This window comes from Mus pahari, unplaced genomic scaffold (genome assembly GCF_900095145.1).
Source record: "Mus pahari unplaced genomic scaffold, PAHARI_EIJ_v1.1 scaffold_3159_1, whole genome shotgun sequence".
In the NCBI taxonomy this organism is placed as follows: domain Eukaryota; kingdom Metazoa; phylum Chordata; class Mammalia; order Rodentia; family Muridae; genus Mus; species Mus pahari.
This window is the reverse complement of record NW_018392311.1, coordinates 123262-130429: the sequence shown is the minus strand read 5'-3', so window position 1 is coordinate 130429 and position 7168 is coordinate 123262.

Here is a 7168-nt window from a genome sequence, read left to right as displayed (position 1 = left end):
ACAATTCTTTGCATATGACTGTATAAATCATATTTGTGTAATATTACATAATCTCACAGGACATGCAATTGTTCCAAGAAAGAGCCATTCATGCCTTAAGAAATGATTATTAATTAAAAAGGAACACGTAACACCCCCAGGATCAGGCTCAATGTTAAGTCTGGGTTTGCTTATTGCTGGAGGAAAAGGAACAACAACAGCTGAGAAACACTGGATTTTCCAAAGAAGAGAGGAACTAATCCAATCTGTACACTATAAAGATATACTGATATTAGAATGGAAACTTGCAACAATATTAAGATGTAAACCTGGTTATGCTTACATATGAACAGGGATTGAAAAGTTATAACTACCAATAAAAGTTATAAACATTAGATCTAAACATGGAAAAACCTCTTACAGCTAAGACATGAAAGTCTTCACAAAGCAAATAATCCAGTAGTTTCATGTTCATAGACTGTATCAGTTACTGATTCTCCAATATATGCATGAAAATAAAATTAAAAGGACTAGTGCAAATTATTGCTCACTCAGAGACTGGAGAACACAGAAACTTTACAGAAAGCAAAATGTCTTGAAAACACAGAGTGCACAACAGAGACAGTGGACAGAAAAATTTAAATTTAGCTTTTCTGGGATTTAGCCAATATCCCAATTTTTTTGTGGTACCCAAAAGTTATCAATGTCTTCAGATAAGTAATTTTAAGAACTTGACTCCCATATTTCTAAACGTGGGGTGGAAGTTTTTGTTCATATGGTGTGTTAGGGTGCTATTGTGTAGGGTGTTTGATTATACTTATTATTGATTATGGTCCTGTAGGAAACAAATTAATGTGTAAATCATAGATCGAACTCTGCTGTCTAATTATGGAGGAAAAGAGCGAAATGGAATAAAAATAACCATATAGATAGATAGATAGATAGATAGATAGATAGATAGACAGATAGATAGATAGATGGATGGATAGATAGATAAAGATGATATAGACATAGATAAATAGATATTTTTTTTATAAAAGTTAAGTCTACTTTACTTTGGCATGGATTAATATATCTTGATAAATTTTAAGGTTATTTTAAAATTATTATATGTTTATTGATTAACTGTTATATATTGATAGAAATGTAGGATGTTTTCTTAACTTTTGTATCTTGATTTTAGAGGTGGTTTTGCTAGACTATGTTTTATTGATATAAATTTAAGTATTTTCTTAATTACTATAACTTGATATATATTTTAAGTTGTTTGAATATCTTTTAATATATTGTACACAAGGAGCTGTTTAAATGTGATATAAAATTTAAGTTTTATAATTCTCAAAATTATTTTTATTGTATTTCAATTCTTAATTTTAGAGAAAATATTTTTTTTAAAAAAAACAGAGAGTGTGATATGGAGTGGAATTTTATAGTTTCTTTAAAACAACTTCATTTGTATAATATTTTTCTGATAGCTGTCTTGTGAGCAGACATGTGATATTTTGCTGAAATCAGACACTGGAGAGGACACATGATGTTCAGAAAGAAAATAAACTAAACCTTACCTACATTGAAAGTATCCTCTTGCATTGCTGCACTGTACAATGCTTTCCTGGTCTTCACTGATTATTCCTGATCTTCATTTTGTAGAATATTTGAGCTGATTCTGGCCACTTCCACTGTTCTAGCCGATTTAGTAGAACCTTTCTGTTTTTATTGAATTGTACTTTCATTGTCTTAGCCTTGAACCCCATAGATGATCTTTGTCAATAAGAAGTAGGAAGGCACAGTATCACCTACACATATTCAGGGAGCCATTTGAGAAGCTGAACGAGACTCACTCATTGTTATAGTTGAGAGTGCCTTTTATAATCTCTGCTAAGTTCCTCTCATTCTATAACTGGTCTTCCAGCTCAGCTGGCACAGGTCAATTGGTTGGACTGAACATAACTTGATTGCACATCTTTTTTTTTTTCTCTAGGTGTCAGGCAGGTTTCAGGGTTAATAAATGAGGAAGTGACTGGTGCCCATGTATAGGCAGCTGTGGGTCACTAGTCAGACCATGAAGAATCACTGCTCCTACATATACACAATTTTTCATTTCAATGTTATCAGCTCAGTGAAAGCCAGTTTTTGCTGTTCCAATCTTGTCAACCCTCAGTGGGTGACCAACATAGGAAACTCTACTGGTCTTTGGTTGCCCCAGCTTTGGGGTCTTAACCATCAGTGAATATGTGCTGTGGAAGGTCAGCCTCCCTTGAGAACATACCTGGGACAGCCTATTGGTAGGCCTTTCTTATCTCTGAAAACCATGTCTGCATAACCTGAGGGTGAATGTCTGTTTAGTGCATAACAGGTACATCAGAACTTTAAGGAGAAATTTACTGACAGAATGTTTGTCCATTGTAGCATAAGTGTCTATTCAAAAGGAATCAAAGAGCCTTTTAAGGTTGTCCTATACATTTTTGATGAAGGTCACTTCAAAGGACATAGTCAGACATTGTTGAAATTTATCTTATATATTTGTTTGCTGAGGAATATTAACTATTTGAGGAGCTTGGTAGGCTTTGTACCTTTGTTGGAATGGGTCAACTTCAGGCTCTGAGGTAAATTACATGCCTGGAATGGGGTTAGGAAAGGAGATTTAAAGGTAGGGTCATAGGCAAGAAGAGACATATCTGCTACCATCTTGAGTTTTGCTGATAACAGACAACATGTTGTTGCAAAATATTTAGTTACAAAAGGAATTATGGGCAATGAGATAGTACCCTGTCCTGGAGCATGTAGATGCCTAATATCTGAGGAAATCCTGTTGTTATCAACTAAATCCTGTAGTGACATATTTCCTTGCAAACAACAAAGATGTAGGTATTGTTTTGGCCTGGTCAATGTTCTAAATTGCAGAGGTTAAGTTCTTCTTGACCAGCTTTTTGAGGGCCAATAACTTTGGTTCCATTATAGGACAGTTTTCCAATGAGGAGTCATATTCCAGCAGCCAAGATAGGGCTATAAGAATGGGGATTTGAAGCTCCCTGATCTAGTGGTGAGCAGAAGCCTCTAGAATAGGAAGTGAACCCAGTATGAGTCATTTGGGGTGGCAGTACATCATAACATCATCATAAATGTTGCAGTTATATGTTGTTATTATAGCACTTTTATATTACAAAAAAATCTCTGCCCTATAGCTTATTAAGCACATCTCCTATTATAGGGGTAATTGACCCAACTTGCCCTCAAGAACTTCTTAGGTTACTGGTCAAACAGTTCAAGTTGATCATTGAACCCAAATATCTCTTTTTTGTGGGGCCAGGCCTAAACTTCCAGTGTGGGAACCTTAAAGGCTCATTATATATTAGAGTAATGGCATCAGCTCTGTTATCTAGCAGTCCATTGAAATGCTTCCATTCAGATGAATGGCCATTATTGGAGAGTGGGGGTATCCTTGTAGGTTCCAGAATAGGAAGGCTGAAAATTTTTTGGTATCAAGCTACATCAATGACAGGTGTAAGAGCTTCCAGTTGTTTAGTGTCTCTCCCTCATTCTCTCTCTCTTTCTCTCTCCCAGAATTGTAGGATTATAAAGAATTACAGAGACTGAGGATTATAGAACTCTATTCAAATTAGCACTCTTTATCAAAGCTTTGTAACAAAATTTAATCTTCGGAGGATTTTTTGGAAAAGGAAGGTCTCATGCTGTTCAACTTTAGTATCTTCTTAGTTGTAAATATCTGGAATCTCCTAACAATTCCTGAAAATGGACTTTCAGAAAATTGAATAAAGTTCCTTTTCTATCCTACAATGTATTACATGATGGTGGTTTGGTTCTGCCTATCCTCTGGAAAAATGCTTTATGCTATAGATGTAATAATGCTAATAATGGAGTGATTTGCCAGTTTACAAAAACCACTAGAAAGACAAACAAATACAATCATACTTCCATATATCTTTTCAAACTATTGCTTTGTTAATGAAAAAAGTAAAATAATAAATTTTTAAAAATACAAAAAATATGCTATGTAATTGAAAAAGGATAGTTCCAGAGTCAGTAAAGTAAGTGATTAAAAATGTCTGCCACATTCCCATGATGTTTTTCAAGCTGGGAAGACTCTAAAAAACAAATTATGAAAGTCATTAGTAGTGCTCTTACTTTTATACCAAGACTAGATAGAAAAATCCTGTGGCTAAGGACACTACAATAACATATTTTGACTGTAGAACATGAAGAATTTAACCTAAGACTAAACTGAAATCTCCTAGAATGTTGGCTTGATTTTACATTGTCAGTGAGGTAAAGACACAAAGGATATAGTGAATTTTCACCAACACTATTGCTTGGTCTATAATACTGCATAATAAACTACCTTCACAACAGGCATGTTATGTCTGCCTGTGCAATCTTGGCTCAATTATCATGGATAAGATCAACTGTCTTCTTGTTGTATCTAATGCCCACTCCACAAAATGCAGTTCAAGAATGGTCCTATAAGGAGGAGAAAATCCTTTGGTGAGAGAAGCTATTTCTGTCACACTTCTCAGAAGATGTAATATGCAAGTGAAACTGTCATGTACTTATATATGTTTAAATCCATTCTTCAGTGCTTTTGGTAGTGTGAAATCATAACAATTTATAAAGATACTGAATACAAGCTGTTCAGTGAAGAAGAGATGCAAAAAAGATTCTGAGACCATACTGGTTTTCTCAAAGAAGGAGAACCACACAGATCTTTCTGGAAGATGATTAGACAAGAGTAATTTGGAAAGGACAAGCTTTCTCTAAAATTTTTAGTGCACTGAAGGTTGTGAAATGTATTTAAGATTCCCAGGTTTGTGTGGTTTTATTCATGCTGGGGTATTAGGCTGTGAATGTTTTCTTATCCTGTAAGTAATTGCTTACTAATATTCTGGTAAAAAAACTAATAAAACTTTGTGAACTTACTGGTTCATAAAATTGAATTGTTTTTGGAGTTCCCTATCTGGAGGTAATAGATATCTATATTGAATGTATCCAAGCATTTTTATTATTATTATTATTATTATTATTATTATTATTATTATAATTATATAGTTTTTTTCATTTTTACTTTATTTTACTTTATTTATTTATTTATTTACTTTACTTTATTTTACTTTATTTACATTTCAAATGCTATACCGAAAGTTCCCTATACCCTCCCCCTGCTCCTGCTTCCCTAAACACCCACACCCACTTCTTGGCCCTGGCATTCACCTGTGCTGGGTCATATAAAGTTTACAAGACCAAGGGGCCTCTCTTCCCAATGATGGCCAATTAGGCCATCTTCTGCTACATATGCAGCTAGAGACACGAGGTCAGGGGTTACTGGTTAGTTCATATTGTGGTTCCAGCTACAGGGTTGTAGCCCCCTTCAGTTCCTTGGGTACTTTCTCTAGCTCCTCCATTGGGGACCCTGTGTTCCATCCAATAGCTGGCTGTGAGCATCCACTTCTGTGTTTGCCAGGCACTGGCATAGCCTCACAAGAGGCCGCAATATCAGGGTCCCTTCAGCAGAATCTTGCTGGCATGAGCATTCGTATCTAGGTTTGGTGGCTGATGATGGGATGGATTCCTGAATGGGGTAGTCTCTGTATAGTCCATCGTTTCATCTTAGCTCTAAATTTTGTCTCTGTACCTATATCCTTTCATGAGTATTTTGTTCCTCATTCAAAGGAGGAATGACGTATCCACACAATGGTCATCTTTCTTGATTTTCCTCTGTTTTGCATAATGTATCGTCGGTATTCTAAGTTTCTGGGCTAATATCTGCTTATCAGTGAGTGCATATCTAGTTACTTCTTTTGTGATTGGGTTACCTCACATTATTGTATTCTGTACAATACACAACTTACCTGATTAAGTCTTTCTTATAATCGGTAATATAGACATACATCGACTAACAATTTTCCAAAGATATCATCTCCAACTGTATATCACCATGCCTGGAATTTTACTGTGATCTATTTTTGTCACAATATCATTTAAAGAATTCAATGATTTCTTTACTTGGGTAGACTTCCTTAAATCAAGAATTAGTAAAATATTTGAAACCTCATAATAAATTTTAGATTATGGGTGTGCTGTACCCATAGAATAATTCATACAGAAATCACATATTATCCAAGAGAATGTCTGAATAAAGCTTATAGTATATTTGATGCCTTGAGTTTTGTAAATTATTCAATATTTGAGTCCACCTAGTAATTCTGGAATTTACACTTTCATAAAAATAATATTAAATTTCCACCTACTTTTATTTTTCATCCTTTTACCAGTGCTGATTTGGTCTACTTTAAAAATCTACTCTTAGGACAGGAAATGGTGGCAAACTCGTTTAATCCCAGCACTTGAGAAGCAGAGGCAGGTGGATTTCTGAGTTTGAGGGCAGCCTGGTCTACAGAGTGAGTTCCAGGACAGCCAGGCCTACACAGAGAAACTCTGTCTCAAAAAAATTAAAAACAAACAAACAAACAAACAAACAACCTACTCTTAGTTCATATGAACTTTCAAGAAGTAGGATCTCTCTTTACTTCAAATATGTTATCTATATTATCTGACGTTTAGAATTAAATTGCTGTGGAGACATCTCTGTGGACTGTGCAGACCTGGCGTTGAGTGAGAAGGATACATGGATTAAATGATTGTGACCCTAGCTGAGACTATTTTCTGAAGGCGATAGAGAAACTGAAGTAACCACATCCTATACTCGAGTAGGACATTCAAACTCAGAAGTAGAATAAAATCTTCAACACCAAAGTTTTTCTTGCAAGATGTTAAGGGTGGAAAAGTCATTGAGGCAAAAGACAATCAACTACCACCCCAAGCTAAGACCCATTATTTGTGTGAGAGGCTACAATAAAGACTTCAAATGATGTTCTGAGAGGTTCCTTACTGAACAGTTTGGAGGAAGGTGCAGAGACCAACAGTCAAACATCAGGCAGATCTTGGGAAGGTGAACAGTGGTGAATAGCAATAAACATGATTTAGGGGTCAGGACCACCACAAAAAGAAATAGTGTCTACTTATCTGGAACTAAGCAGGAACATGTATGAACTACACCTAGATCCCTTACATATTTTAGCAAGTGTGATTCTTAGTGTTCATGTGGATCCCCCATGAATTTAAACAGATTTGTCTCAGTTTCTGTTCCCTGTTTTAACTTCCCTTTCCTCAACCT